The 14,259-nt window shown below is 41.2% G+C and overlaps 1 long non-coding RNA gene across 1 annotated transcript; it reads left to right on the top strand.

Moving 5' to 3' along the window:
* The first annotated feature begins 5,281 nt into the window (after window positions 1–5,281).
* On the top strand, window positions 5,282–11,029 carry LOC122539278. The gene is made up of 3 exons (XR_006309015.1): window positions 5,282–5,407; window positions 9,380–9,513; window positions 9,689–11,029. It is a non-coding gene; the product is annotated as an uncharacterized LOC122539278 (long non-coding RNA).
* The last annotated feature ends 3,230 nt before the right edge of the window (window positions 11,030–14,259 follow it).

Below are 14,259 nucleotides of genomic sequence, written 5' to 3'. Positions count from 1 at the left end.
TTGTGTGTGCCCTGCAACTTTCCTGGGACGGCAGGAAACATTCTATTTGCACCTACTCCAGTGATGATGGGGAACTATCATCCCATTCATCCTCAAATTCCACACATCCTGACAAAGAAAGGTATATAATATGTAGCTGCGCGCGGGAACAGCAGAGCAGCCGAGATTCGGACCTCGGTTGGTCTCCGCCGGTGTTACTGTAGCAATAAACGTTACTGATTGTTGAACCGCACTTTGGGCTCGGACTGATATCATTTCATCCGCGCTAACAGGCTTTTCCACTGTAGCATCAATTGAAGCCCCTAATGGATAATTTATGTGGGTATTAACATAAGAAAAGATAGGCCACTCATCACATGGGGAGCATAACGGGCATGTTGCTTGTGGTCTACTGAGGCAGGGTGCAGTCAGCTGAAGACACCTCCTCACCTCCACACCGTTTCGTGCAAGTATTTCAAGGAGCAGATCCCAAATCGGTAATTATCTTCTGATGGCGGTGACTTCTGGTTCTCATGGCACCCATACTGTCTGTGACCAATATACTTTCCATCTAAAGTAAAATACATTACAAGCTGATTTACCGGCGTGTCATTTTACAAGTTTCTTTTATAGCCTTTTATGCTATGTTGCTGGGTCATCACATAACCAGTACATAACGATTTAGTCATAGGTTGTTCAACATCATTGTGAAGGCTCCATTCTTTAAGAAGTTATGATGTCCATAGAGATCAATTATTTTAAAAAAGAAATTCGAATCTCTGATTAAATGCTACAAAATGACAACCAAAACTTTGTTTCATGGTGATTAATATAATGTAAGTCTAAAAGCATCACCAAAACTACCTTTGTTGTAATAAATATTTTAAAGCAGAGAACAGAATACTCTCCTTCCTTATTTTTGCCATAACCGGAAAAGCACACTTCACAGACATACATCATACTGTTCTTTCAGCTGACATTCAACTTTCAAGAACAGTTCAAACTGATTCAAAGCTCCCAAGGGTTCTTCAGTTCTTTTCCTTCCTCAGCCTGTTAACTTAATACCAGAACTGTTCTTTGTGGAGTGAGTAATTCTAGGGATTCATCCTCTTTGGCAAGATAAGCAAATTTTGCAGCTTCGCTTTAACTCCTCATGAATTTGATCCTTTCAATCTGAATATGAACTTGTAGCTGTATGAGGAATAGTGAATTGGAGCATCTTGCTGCCTTGTGTTGCTGTCTCTCCTGGACCCTCATGGACTAAACCATCTGGCTGCGATATTAATGATATCCTATGAAACTTTTAATCTTTACAGTGGCTTTTTCTGTCTGCTTCTCCATGGCAATGTGAATCACAAGGGCCTTCAATCCAGTTAAAAAATATTTATCATTTATTCTTTACAGCCTAGTTCTATCCTATCCTGGAATCAAAAGGACAGTATACCCCTTTACAAGTTAACATTTTAATTAGTTCTTTGAGATTTGGAGATCCACAGGCTGTCCACGGATAAAACAGTTACTACTACCATTACACTTAGCACTTTTTCATAATCGAGGCTTCACTTTAATCTTTACCAGCCCAGATCTGCTGTAGGACAAACCTGATCGCTGGTCACACAATCCCCTTCATTTCACACTAAATTTAAAGACAGTCCAAAATACAATAATCTATTGCAACAACCTTATTGTCACAAAGAATCTAGTTATAATTTTGATACTTAGAATGTCTTTAAAAAGCCAGTTTTACTTTATTATTGCACTGGCAATATCATAAACTCAAAAAGAATACTAATGCAGCCTTTCCACAAACATCTTTAATATGTAAATGAGGTGTAATTATCCTAACAGAGGCTTGACAGGTAGGTGGCTGCTATGAGAGACAGGCCCAGCAGCCTCAGGGGATGCTAGTGTGTCATGCACACCTTCACTTAACTGCCCCTAGCATTGGTTCCCAGGACCGAAGACAGGGCTTGGAGACAATAATACCAGGAGGCACATAGTCAGTGGAGGAGCCAAAGACAAGTTCCTCAGCCATGTATGCTTAGGAGGCTACAGAGATGGCAGGGCCCTCCACATACCTCCTGCAAGCCAACAAACCCTCCAACCCTTGGAAGTTCAGGCCAGGAAGGGTCACCTTGTTTCATGCAAGAAGACCCATGTATGTCTGGTCCATCTGGACACATACACTCCTCCAAATCTGCTAGGTGATTGGGTTCCACGGTCAGCAGGCTCCCTCCAAACCCATCTCTCCACTCCCTTGGCTCACAAGCCTCTTTCCTGATGAAGGCCTTTTGCCTGAAACATCAATTCTCCTGCTCCTGTGGCATATGGGGTTTAATTTAGATAAAAGTGAGGTGCTGCCGCATTTTGAAAAGGAAAATCAGGGCAGGAATTACACACTTAATGGCAAAATCCTGGGGAGTGTTGCTGAACAAAGAAACCTTGCAGTGTAGGTTCAACGTTCCTCAAAAGTGGAGTCTCAGATAAATAGGACAGTGAAGGAAGTATTTGGCATTGTTTCCTTTATTGGTCAGTGCATTGAGCATAGGAGTTGGGAAGTTGTGAGTGTAGAGGACATTGGTTAGGCCACTTTTGGAATATTGTCTGCAACTCTGGTCTCCCTCGTCTAGGAAAGATGTTGTGAATCATTTCGGGCAAAAGCTCTTCAACAGGAAAGCCCTTCTTGATGAAGAGCTTTTGCCTGAAACGTTGACTCTACTGCTCCTTGGATGTTGCTTGACCTGCTGTGCTTTTCCAGCACCACACTCTCGACTCTAATCTCCAGCATCTGCAGTCCTCACTTTTACTTAAGAAACTGAACTGGACTAGCCATTAAATACAATGGCTAAAGAGCCGGTCAGAAGCTATGAGTACTGCAGTGAGTAACTCGTCATCTCACTTCTCAAATTCTATCCACCATCTAGAAGAAACAAAGCAGGAGTGTGATGGAATATTTCCCACTTACCTGGATGAGTGCAGCTCCTACAACAGTTAAGAAGCTTGGCATTATCCAGGATAAAATTGATGGTGTAGTGGACAGCAAAGAAGATTACCTCAGAGTACAAGGACCTTGATCAGATGAGCTGAGGAGTGGCAGATGGAGTTGAATTTCGATAAATGTGAGGTGTTGCATTTTGCAAAGACAAGTCTGGGCAGGAATTATACACTTAATGGTCAGGTCCTGGGATGTTTTTCTGAACAAAAAGACCTTCGAATGCAGGTTCCTTCAAAATGGAGTCGCAGGTAGACAGGACGGTGAAGATGGCATTTGGTACACTTGCTTTATTTCATCAGTGCACTGAGTACAGGAGGTCACGTTGTGACTATACATTGGTTCGGCCACTTTTGGAATACTGCATTCAATTCTGGTCTCCCTGCTATAGGAAGGACATTGTGAAACTTGAAAAGGTTTAGAAAAGATTTACAAGGATGTTGCCAGGGTTGGAAAGTTTGAGCTATCGGGAGAGGCTAAATAAGGTAAGGCTATTTTCCTGGAGCATCAGAGGCTGAGGGGTGACCTTATAGATGTTTATAAAATCATGAGGGGCATAGATACAGTGAATAGCCAAGGTTTTTTCCCCTTTGTAGTGCAGTCTAAAAGTAGAGGGCATGGGTTTAAGGTGAGAGGGGAAAGATTTAAAAGGGACCTAAGGGGAACCTTTTTCACACAGAAGGTGGTGCATGTAGGAATAAGCTGCCTGAGGAAGTGGTGAAGGCTGTTACAAATACAATATTTAAAAGGCATCAGGATGGATGTATGAATAGGGGAGATTTGGAGGGATGCTGGCAAATGGGCTAGATTAATTTAGGATATTTGGTCAGCATGGATGAATTGGACCGAAGGGTCTGTTTCCACACCCACTAACATCCACACTGTCTAGCAACAACACTCATTAGCAGCAGCAAGACGCACAGCAGAAATTCACCAAGATAGTACCGAAATCACACCACTTCCATCTGGAAAATATAAACTAGCAGATACATGGGAACACCACCTTCAAGTTCCTTTCCATGCCACTCACCATTTTTCACTATTCTTTCACTGTTGCTGGATCAAATTCCAAGAATTCCCTCCTTAAGAGCTTTGTGAATCTACCAACAGCATATGTTCTGCAGTGTTTCAAGGCAGCAGCTTAGAATGGGGGACGAATGTTGGCTCAACCAGTGATGCCACATCCCACAAGCAAACTTTTTAACAATCAAAAGTAAAATCTTAACAAGTTCAATCAGTGGTTATGAAATATTAATGGCCATGTCTGATTTTTTTTGTTTGCTTATGATTATAAAATACTCACGGCTATAAAGTAAAATATCCTCAGTGCTTCATCACTGCTTTCTGGCTCTGACTTTGCGTTTAGCTGGCTGCGATATTTACAAACATTTTATAAAGAAACAAAGTAGCCAACATATAAGCTTATTATTTAAAGCACAAGGAACATTCATAAACTCCTAGAACAGTTACAACACAGTCAGAGGCAATTTCGCCTATCATATCCACATTGGTTTGGCCGCAAGAGCAACTCAGCTTGTCTTGCTCCTCTGCTTTGTCCCTGCAGCTGTTCATTTTTCTGAAAGCTCACTAATATATTTTGAAAGCCATGATTAAGTCTCTCTACATCATACTCCCATATTGCATTCCACTTCAACATTTCTCTGCCCCCCAAAGATTTCCTCATGTTCTTTCTTTCCCCATTCAATTTGTATTGGATGTATATATCCTATCTGTCTTAAAGAGATGTTTTTGTTTGTGCATGGGATGTGGGCATCACTATTAAGGTCAGTCTAACTGCCTTTGAGAAGGTGTGAACAATTTTATCTTGTGTTTTAAGCCCATACTGCTACATGCCTATTGGCACATCTGTCTGGATTATCTTCATCTGTGGTTATCTGAGGCTACCTGCTTCTTAGCTCAAATCAAAGATCTTTAACTTCACGTGCACTGTAACAGCATTTAATTTACATCCATCCACAGCAGATTGTTAAACACAGCTCTCTCATTTGGTGTTTAAGATGTCTCTTTGCACATTCTTTCTTATGTCAAAGTCATGTGATCAGTGACATCATTATGATTTACATAAATTCTATTTTACCACATCTCCCTCTGAATTTCTCTCTACTCAATCTACTTTATTCTAGTAGTTTGTTTTTACTCACTTACATAATCTTCTATGATCATGAACATACCTATTAAAAATTATCACCATTATCACTACATCAACATTCCACCATCTCCCACCTACCTCAAAGCCCAAATCTCATAGGTTTAGATGATCTGCAGCTCTGATTGGATGGCCCAATCTTGTTCACATTGTTTCTGGGTGATGGTGTGTTGTGCGTGGAATTGCATCACTCTGTACATCATCTGATGTAGTATAATGGCTGCCCCATATCCTGTGATAATCGTGTTCAGTCTCCCATCTTGGCTCAAGTAAGATTAATACTTTTCTGTTTTTCTTCAAAGCTCCTTCAGGTGCTTTGATAACATAAGTTCTCAGTTGATCTGTTTGTATATTGACTAATATTTTGAGTTTCTACCATTTAACCAAATTTTCTGTCTTGTCTTGAAGGTGGACAGGGTTTTTACGCTGTCTCTGGAGTTCTGCTTCCTCTTTTGATTTTTGCTTGATCCGCTTGTGCTCTTAAGAGCACATCTGCTGGTACTTATGCCTGGTCTGGAAGATAGCCCACATCAATGTCCTACCTCATCAGCCTAAGTCTGAATGTATGCGTAGAGGCAATTTTTGAATTTTTTCTGATCCCAATGATGTGACCAAAGATCGAGCATGACCTGAAATTTCAAGCTTGCAAAGTAGTCTGTGAACTTTTGGCATCCCCGCATTACTGTTTATGATTCTTTCTCTGTGGTTGTATAACTCTGTTTGGTGTCTGAGGTTGTACAGGACATTGGTGAGGCCTGTTCTGAAGTACTGTGTCCAGTTCTGGTCGCCCTGTTATAGGGGGGATATTTTTAAGCTGGAGGGGGTTCCGTACTGATTTACCAAGATGTTGCCAGGAATAAAGGATTTGAGTGATAAGGATAGGCTCTGATTTTGCTTTTAACTGGAGTGGTGGAGATTGAGAGGTGACTTTATTGAGGTTGATGAAATAATGTGGGGTATAAGTAAGGTGAATTGCAGGTGTATTTTCCCCGATGGTGGGTGGTTTCAAGACTCGGGCATATTTTTAAGGTGAGAGGACAAAGATTTGAAAGCAACATGAGGGACAATTTCTTTAAGGGTAGTGGTTCATGTCTAAAAGAAATTTCCAGCGGAAGTGGTGGACATGGATATAGTTACAATGTTTAAAAGACATTTAGATAAATACATGAATAAGAAATGTTCAAAGGGATATGGGCCAAGCATGGGCAAGTAGGCCTAGTTTAGTTTGGGATTATGGTCAGCATGGATTCATTGGACCGAAGGGCCTGTTTCTGTGCTGCATGACTCTGACTCTGTCAAAGACCTGGATGTAAAATAGATCAGTTTACATGTTCTACAAGTATGTTCTTGAATTAAGACGGCTCTTCGTCTTGTGGATGATGCATCTGCAGTTACTGTCATGACTGAGACTGGATTATAATGTGTTAAAATGCCAGTAATTGGTCTTCAATGTTTTCAAAACCAACGCCATTGCTGGCTTATTTGTAAAAGCTCTCCTATAGGTTTGGTTGGTTGGTTGGGGATAAACTTTCACACTTAATTTGTCTTGCCTACAAAGCACAGTATATAATTTATGCACTTCAGTGCTGGAAATCTATCGATGGCTCTTGTCTTCTTTGAATCTACCATGATGCCTGTTCTTGGATTATCTGACCAAGAAGTGTAAATGCTAATTTAGAGACTTAATATTTCTCACTTAGTGTAAGATATGGATTCAGGACTGCCTTTAACACATCCTTGACCCTATGGCTATATTCCTTCTTAATTTTACCATGGACTTGGATATCATCCATCTGGTAAATGGTGCCCTGTTCCCTTTTCCAGGTTTTCAGAATTGCAGTTTGAAAGATCTCTAGTACAGAGTAGATCCCAAATAGTATATAACTGAGGGAATACAGCCCACATTGTGTAATAATATAATCAGCAATCTTGACTCTTTGGTCTAAGGTTATCCATCAGAACTTACTGTGCATCTAGCTTTGTGATAAATTTGTTTGTTACCAGTTTTACTAAACTATCATTGACTGATGAAATAGAATGAAGTTCCCTCCTAACTCCTTTATTTAACTGAATGAGATCCAAACACAGTCGTATCTCTTTATTTGTCTCAGGAATAGTTACTATCCAGGACTGCCATTATGTGTATTTTATAATTGGCAATATGACCCCTCTTTCAATCATGCTGTCTAACTGAGATTATACCTTGCACAACAGAAGACGAAGAATTTTCCTGTGAATGTGCAAGCTGATGAGATTAGGATCATTTTACAGAGTAATGAAGAGTCCTGCATCAATTTGCCTAGACCATTGAATAGCTATGGAAATTCTTGCAGAAGTTATCTCCTGTACTCATTTTGAAGCATCTTACCCAGTCCCTTTAAAAGATCTCAACAAACACACGCATTTCAACTCAACAATGATTCTTCAGTGTACGGAACGTTTCAATAACATTTTGTCCTCTATTATTGAGCTTCATGGTAATTTTACGACAGACTTAAAACTCTAAGCTCCAGGAGGCTCAGTTATTTATGTTTTCTGGTCTGACTTTCAAATTCAACCTTGGCAAGCCGTCCATCAGCATTGAAGCAGTTGCTCCTGTATTGGGTTTAAATTCTGTTTCAAAGCCTTAGACATTTAAGGTGATAATATAGAAACTGTTTTGACTCTCTGACCTCAGGACTAGGAATGTTGCTCTCCATTTTATTTTACTGAATATTTAATTTCTTGATTTGTTTTTTCTTTGTTGCTATGATTTTTTATTTCTTTTGAAATATTCCTTTTGCAGGACTTTGTTTTTGTTTTGGCATGACGAAGGTGCTGTTCACTTCAAATATTCTCTGAAGTGTCTTAACTCATCACACCGAGCACTCTGCTCTCTTAGCAGGACATTTGTTATGTTTGTGGGCGGCACGATGGCACAGTGGTTGGCACTGCTGCCTCACAGCGCTAGAGACCCGGGTTCAATTCCCACCTCAGGCGACTGTCTGTGTGGAGTTTGCACATTCTCCCTGTGTCTGCGTGGGTTTCCTCCGGGTGCTCCTGTTTCCTCCCACAGTCCAAAACTGTGCAGGTTAGGTGAATTGGCCATGCTAAATTGTCTGTAATGTTAGGTGTAGGGGAATGGGTCTGGGTTGCGTTTCGGCAGGTCGGTGTGGACTTGTTAGGCCGAAGGGCCTGTTTCCACACTATAAGTAATCTAATCTAATCACATTTTAGGTGAATTGGCCATGCTAAATTGTCTGTAGTGTTAGGTGTAGGGGAATGGGTCTGGGTTGCGTTTTGGCAGGTCGGTGTGGACTTGTTAGGCCGAAGGGCCTGTTTCCACACTATAAGTAATCTAATCTAATCACATTTTATACAGCCTAATATGGTCCATGATATTGTTTCCCACTCATCTGGGGTTTTGTCACCCTCCTGAAAGTCTGTCAATGCTGCCTATCTATCTGACCTCGTCAGAAGACTCCCCAGTGTATCATTACAATACTGACCAAATTTGGACCCTGATCACAGCCTGTATGGTGGAATGTGATCTCCAGCTTCAAGTGGCATCACTGAGGGAGGCTACTGAGCAGAGACATCTGAGCAGTCAACTGTACCTTATCTGGAGGAAAGTCTTTGTTGGAAAGAGGTCTCCAAAGAGAAGTGAGGCAGGCAAATCATTCCCTCATAAGCAAAAGCAGAAGTTGTTGGAAAAGCTTAGCAGGTCTGGCAGCATCTATGAAGAGAAATCAAAGTTAACGACTCAGGTTCAGAAGGATTTTCTTTCTAATTTACAGCATCCATAGCTCTTGCGGTTTTTATAGCAGATTTACTCAACCAGATGTGAACTACCAACTTAATTCCATGTTAATACCCTATTTTTCTTGTTTAACTTTGATTCACCGTTATAATTGTAAAGACCTACTGCCAGTGTAATACATGATCCTTACTCCATGGTTCTTTGATTGTTCTTGTGGTTACATTTCCAATTCCAACAGCGAATTGGATTGCCTGTTTCAGCAGTAACTTCTCACCCTTACACCACATTACTATTTAATTCCTGATTAATTCATTCTTTTAAAGCTTTCTACCCAAAACATCCTCATCACAAAGGCTTCTATTGACTTTCCTGTGTATTGAGATTGTCAATTAAACCTTAACAGTTCCATCACTAAATTTCTCTTGGAGCTAAAGTACATGTCGAATTCTTTAATTGATGCAACATATTCCAAAGAAATTTCTTTGATATTTTCCTTTACTAGAAGATCATCAGCTGTTGGACCTAAACCATCTGCAGGTCTGAAGCTGTTATATAGTGTTTGAAACTGCGATTTCCAGAGTTGTCACTCTTGACCTCATTGTGGGCTTTCTGCAGTATCAAAGAATTGACATAATGGTAAGTTCATTAATGGAGCTGCCAACTCTATGTATCGGTGAGTCTGACTGACCTGTGTGAGTACTTGGATTTTCCTTCTTAGTATCAATATGTTGCTAATTCATGGCAAGGTTTTGAAATACTCCGGTGTTCTTGAATTACCTACAAAGTCATCTCACTTTTTTTTACTTTACAGTATCTTCAAAGTCTTCTGAGATCCTGCCCAGCTTTCGGAAACCCCCTCTTTTTCAATTGTGTGCCATGGACTCTGCTTCAAAGTCAGATCCTGTCTCTGAGGTTTAATCCCTCACTGTATCGTCTGCTTACAGCATGCACTGCTAACTGCATATTGAGATCCCAGTATGGAGCATCTCAGGCTATGGGCTTCATGTTCCTTGTCTCTAAATAAGGCTCTTTAATTCCTTTTTACTGTAACACTCCTTTATTTACTTTTGTACAGAGTGTGTTACCAAATACTGCTCTGTGGTGCAATTTCACTTACTCATTCCATGCTAATGTCTTCTCTCCTCTTGATGTCAGAATTATGTGATAAGTTACAGCATCAGTTTGTGCCTTCTTTAACTGTGCAGTCAGAGACAGTTCCAGGAGATTGACTAAGCAATTGAAGAAGAACTGGAATATAGTCTCACATGAGAATGGCTTGGAGGGGAACCTCCAGGCAGTGGTAGTGTTTCTATCTGTATGAGGTTCTTGTCCAGAGACAATAGGTTTGAGAGATGATGACAAAGAATGTCTGGCATGTTGGGGTATTGCATCCTGTAGGTGGTTCACATTTTTACTATTTCACGTACCTGTAGAGAACTTCTGTATTTCCTCTTACACAAGCTGTCAGTCTCGGCTCATACTCTCTATTTGCCTCCTTAATTCCACTTTCATGATGTTTCCACACTCTCAGTTTACTGTGTACAATATATACTTGTATTGTCTTCCTTTTTGGCCACATATCAACTAGCTCTATTCTCTTATTTACTGGTATGTATTCACTAACATGTGGCAGAAGGAATAGCCTATTTGCAGGACCTCCTCTCTCTCCTTAGATTTTTTTATTAGTATCAATATTGATTATGAATTCTGGATATTCATTCTCTCTATTAGAATGCTCTACAGCTGCGAGGGGTATTCTTCATTTTAAAGAGAGGGATTACACCACATTTTAGATTCGTATTGTAGTTATAGAATTGCTTGTTCATTTAAAAATAGAATCCCTTTTCATTATTGCTTTCCCAAACTCCATTCAATTACCTGCCTGTCCAAATAGCTGAACCACCCATTGTATTATGTAGCTGGCTTAGCTACACTCGACAGAGGAAATACTACCCTCATCAGTATTCAGAACTGGACAGTGTTTGGACAGCAGGATGCAGTTATGACTCCAGGGGCCTCATGACTTGAACTCCCTCAACTGTTGTAGTCACCCAGTTTTTCTATGTTCTTGACTAGCTGAGTGATCACATCCAGATGGCATGGTGGCACATTGGTTAGCACTGCTGCCTCATAGCCAGAGACCCGGGTTCAATTCCCACCACGGGCAACTGTCTGTGTGGAGTTTGCACATTCTCCCTGTGTCTGCGTGGGTTTCCTCCAGGTGCTCCGGTTTCCTCCCACTGTCCAAAGATGTGCAGGTTAGGTGAATTGGCCATGCTAAATTGCCCGTAGTGTTAGATGAAGGGGTAAATGAAGGGGAATGGGTCTGGGTGGGTTGCTCTTCGGAGGGTCGGTGTGGACTTGTTGGGCCAAAGGGCCTGTTTCCACACTGTAAGTAATCTAATCTAATCATATTGGGGTGGCATGGTGGCACAGTGGTTAGCACTGCTGCCTCACAGCGCCAGAGACCCGGGTTCAACTCCCGCCTCAGGCAACTCTCCATGTGGAGTTTACACGTTCTCCCCGTGTCTGCCTGGGTTTCCTCCAGGTGCTCCAGTTTCCTCCCACAATCCAAAAATGTGCAGGTTAGGTGAATTGGCCATGTTAAATTTCCCGTAGTGTTAGGTGAAGGGGTAAATGCAGGGGAATGAGTTTGGGTGGATTGCGCTTCGGCGGGTCGGTGTGGACTTGTTGGGCCGAAGGGTCTATTTCCACACTATGTAATCTAATAATCGTCCAGGTGTCGGACACTAAACTCTCCACCTTGGGATTGCATCATACCCAGAAATTTAGATTCTGCAACTGCCAACACTTTGTACATATGTGATTGTCCAGAACAGAAGTGTACTAGAGCTTCCAAGTTGAGCAGGGTGTACACTGCATGGGACTGAGATGCTCTCCTTGCCTCCATTTATTGGACAAAGTAAATTTCTCAGAAGGGTAAACTGAAAGGTTCTTAAAGACATAAAAAAGAAAACTACTGCTACTTTGCACAGAACTCCTCTCACTTTTCACTCTTATCTATTACCTGTGGTGTTAGGTCCAGGAAGATTTGATGGGGAGGGGCTAAGGGAGTGGAGTCATCTCAGATCGGAGGTTGGTTGTCCATTGGAAGATCCAGGCCTACGCGTCCTTGAACTTATATAGTGTTAACATATTTAGATCACAATGCAGAAATTGTCACTGCATGGTGGTGTGGCCAGCTTAAAGACAGTTGCACATGTTAAAATGTGAAACAAAAATAGTGAAAGCTCAGCAAGTAAATCTGAATCCGAAGAGATTGTGCTTCCAGCTGCAGTACTCAGTGTTAACCTCAAGGGGTAATTTTGCATTGATGACATCTGCAAGTGAATTGGAGCAACTGTCTTTGTTTCTGGCACCAGCATCGATTCCAGAGGGAAAAAAAAGGGGATACAAAGAGCGTTGACATTAGTTCTGGTTTGTATCGGAGGAGCCAAGAGGAAAATAACTTCCAATCTGCAAAGCAGACAGGAAACAGGACAGCTTTCACACAAAGAAGAAAGATGTATTGCGGTCAAAGAGAACAGCTGCTCTAATAATTGCTGGCATTTGTTTTTGACATGGAGTTTGAAAATTACAAATGGTTATTTGTTTGCAGTTTTTGATTTGAAATTTTTTTTCATATTCCAATTTTGCCCAACCAACTATTTTAAGGCAGGGAAAAGAATTATGGGCTGATGCTATTTTATAAAAGTTTCTTCTGGTTGTTCTGTTTTACAGCAAAATGATTTTGTAAATGGGTGAGGGAAATTAATAAAAATTAATAACAGACACTTTACCCATCATTACTTCTCTACTGGGTTTTGCTTCTATCTATACAAAGCAATGTGAAAAGTACAGAGCAGTCTAAAAGATTTTCTGTGGGAAATGCATTTTGCACAAGCAAATGGTTTGAAAGATGAAATATTGAATTCAGATTAATAACAGGAAAACAGTTAGGAATTAGCTAATAATTTTTTCTTTCATGATTTGAAGAAACATGGCTGGTTTACATTCTGAAAGTCCAACATACTGAACAGAAATCAAATTATACAAGACCTAATGACCTCAAGTTTATCTGTTAAGAGTTAAACCCTCAAAACATTTGATCGTGGTTCCAAAACTGTCCGACTTTGCTTTCTATTTTAAAGCCACAATACAAGTCAGTGTCAGTTGTTTTTATGAATTCGGACCCTGAGTAGTTGTACACCAATTATTGGATGTATAGTGGGCTGATTTTAGGACTGAAGAAATCTCAGCTTCATTGAAGTGAACCTAGTCTAGTGGATGATATATATCTCTTAGTGAAACCAGAAAGAAATGCCTATGTCTAACTGTATGCCTCGAAGCTACTTGTTAATAAGTCTGTGGTGATTGATAGTAACTTTACCCTTTTATATGTAATGATTCACAAACTTCAGCAGCTAAATCCCATCAATTCCAATGCAAATTGCCACAGAATTTGGGCAATATGTTTGTTTTCACCATCCAGATGATAATCTAAAAGATGCATGTTGACCACCTGTTATCTAATACATTCACCTTCGCCTTTCTAGCAATACATTTCATTCAGGAAAAAAAATCTATTTTCTTTTCTCGCGGTAGAAATTTACCTCGAAGTGAGTAACTGATAGCAGGCGATATCACAAACTCCATTTGTCACAAACACTATTACAGGTAGCACCAGCTAAAAACAACAATCGCAAGTGAACAGGAAGAAATGGAGATGGCATCTGAGGAACAGCAGGCTGTAGCCTGTGCAGACAACTCTGGGTGTTCCCTGCTGAATAGTGAAGGGTTGACATTGTTTTTAGAAATCAGATGATCAATAAGCATCAAGGCTTATGCAATGTTTTTTTGAGCCTGAGGTAACTTGCTTAGAAAGGTACTTAGACAACTGGCAGCATTACACATCCAACTGTTTTGTGGTAATGAATGAGAGATTTTCACAATCACAAGGGCAGTAGGAAGCACAAGCCCGTACTGTCTCTTGAATTGACCCTATAAAATCATCTCTTCCACTTCCCGCTCCTCTGCCCTTGAGCCCCGCCCCTCCAACCGCCACCAGGACAGAACCCCACTGGTCCTCACCTACCACCCCACCAATCTCCATGTACAGTGCATCATCCGCCGTCATTTCCGCTACCTCCAAACGGACCCCACCACCAAGGATATATTTCCCTCCCCTCCCCTATCAGCATTCCGTAAAGACCACTCCCTCCGTGACTCCCTCGTCACATCCACACCCCCCACCAACCCAACCTCCACTCCCGGCACCCTCCCCTGCAACCGCAGGAGGTGCAAGACTCGCGCCCACACCTCCCCCCTCACCTCCCTCCAAGGCCCCAAAGGAAACTCCCATATCCGCCACAGATTCACCTG

This window comes from Chiloscyllium plagiosum, chromosome 32 (genome assembly GCF_004010195.1).
Source record: "Chiloscyllium plagiosum isolate BGI_BamShark_2017 chromosome 32, ASM401019v2, whole genome shotgun sequence".
In the NCBI taxonomy this organism is placed as follows: domain Eukaryota; kingdom Metazoa; phylum Chordata; class Chondrichthyes; order Orectolobiformes; family Hemiscylliidae; genus Chiloscyllium; species Chiloscyllium plagiosum.
The sequence above is the reverse complement of the archived record's forward strand: the minus strand, read 5'-3'. Positions and strand labels throughout refer to the sequence as shown.